The sequence below is a fragment of the Saccostrea echinata genome, unplaced genomic scaffold (genome assembly GCF_033153115.1).
Source record: "Saccostrea echinata isolate AGI-Se365-2 ecotype Australia unplaced genomic scaffold, CSIRO_AGI_Sech_v1 ptg000033l, whole genome shotgun sequence".
Classification (NCBI taxonomy): domain Eukaryota; kingdom Metazoa; phylum Mollusca; class Bivalvia; order Ostreida; family Ostreidae; genus Saccostrea; species Saccostrea echinata.
The window spans coordinates 18,200,528-18,202,623 of NW_026889782.1; positions in this window are offsets into that span (position 1 = coordinate 18,200,528).

Genomic DNA, 2,096 nt, shown 5'->3' on the forward strand with positions numbered 1-2,096 from the left:
TGATATTTTAAGTTACTCGAGTTTCACAGGGGATGTATTGCGAACCTTTTCCGACCTTTTGTATCAACGTTAGTGGACTTGTATATTTTCTTTTTTGCCTAAAGGATTAATAACACAAACAAACCACAGGCACTTAACGTTACAATTTTTTCTTATATAAAAAATAACCCAATACCTAATAACATACAAGGTAAACATCGGCTGCCATCTTGATTTTTTCTAGGTCGGTAACATCAACTTGTATTCTCCTCTGAAACTCCGTAAAATAAATTCCCTACAACCATATTCATTCTGTGTCAGTCTTTCGAGGTCTTAACTTTCGAACAGTGCAACCAAAAGGGCACATCACACTTGCAAATAATGAAAATCTTTCGTCAAACTCAATCTACTGCTTTAACAATCCGAGAAATCGGTTTTAAGTCCCAACGTACGAGCACTGAACATAATTAATAATACTGTCATTACTGATGCACTGTTTTGGGGTACCGTTAAATGTCTGGAGAATATTTTGAACCAGTTTTAAGTATGTGGGTGGGGGGGGGGGGGTGTCACTCTAAAAAAAAATTTCCAGTGAATGTTGAGAACTGCATTTAAGTAGTGCGATATTAGTAGTGGCAAAATTTTTATCTCCATTGTCAGTTTTTTTTTTTCAGGTCACCTAAGTCACTCAGGTGACCTATTGCTATCCGTTTTTGTCCGTCGGCGTGCGTCGTGCGATGTTTGAACATTTTTAGCTTCTTCTCTGAAACCGCTCAACCAATTTCAACCAAATTTGGCATATAGCATCTATGGGTGAAGGGGAACAAAAATTGTGAATTTCATGGTCCCTGCCCCCCTGGGGCCTGAGGGGTGGGGTGGGGCTAAAACCACCAAAATTAATGCAATCTTTAAATTCTTCTTCTTTACTCCTGGACATCAAGCAATCAAACTGTTGGCATCATTGTAATGAGCATTGAGTCCTCTACCAAAATTGTGAAATTCATGGCCCCAGGGTCAGGGGTTCTGGTGCTAGGGCGGGGCTATGTAGATCATAAAGTGAAAGTGCATTATTTCTTTGAAAATCTTCTTCTCTGCTCCTGGGTATTAAAAAAACTAATTAAGTATATAGTTATGATGAGTAAGAGTGCCTCTTCCAAAATTGTGAAATTCATGGCCCCAGGGTCTGGGATTCTGGTGTTAGGGCGGGGCTCTATTGATTAGTGAAAATGCATTAATTCTTTGAAAATCTTCTTCTCTGCTCCTGGGTATTAAAATAAACTAACTAAGTATATAGTTATGATGAGTAAGAGTGCCTCTTCCAAAATTGTGAAATTCATGGCCCCAGGGGCAGGTGTTCTTGTGTAAGGGCGGGGCTTTATTGATTATATAGTGAAAATGCATTAATTCTTTGAAAATCTTCTTCTCTGCTCCTGGGTATTAAATTCAGTAACTAAGTACATAGTTATGATGAGCAAGAGTGCCCATTTCAAAATTGTGAATTTCATGGCCCCAGGGGCAGGGGTTCTGGTATTAGGGCGGGGCTCTATTGATTATATAGTGAAAATGCATTAATTCATTGAAAATCTTCTCCTCTGCTCCTGGGTATTAGAAAAACTAAGAACATAGTTATGATGAGCAAGAGTGCCCCTTTCAATATTGTGAATTTCATGGCCCCAGGGGGAGGGGTTCTGGTGTTAGGGCGGGGCTCTATTGATTATATAGTGAAAATACATTAATTCTTTGAAAATCTTCTTCTCTACTCCTGTGTATTATTGAAACACATTAAATACATAGTTATGATAATCAAGGATGCCTCTTCCAAAATTGTGAAATTCGTGGCCCCTGGATCAGGGGTTCTGGTGTTAGGGTGGGGCTCTATTGATTATAAAGTGAAAATGTTTAATTCTTTAAAAATCTTTTTCGCTGCACCTGGGCATTATTTAAACAAACTAAGTACATTGTTATGATAAGCAAGGATGTCTCTTCCAAAATTGGGAAATTCATGACCCCGGGGACAGGAGTTCTGGTGCTAGGGCGGGGCTATATAGATCCTATAGTCAAGGTGAATTATTTCTTTGAAAATCTTTTTCTCTGCCCCTGGGTATTGTTTAAACAGA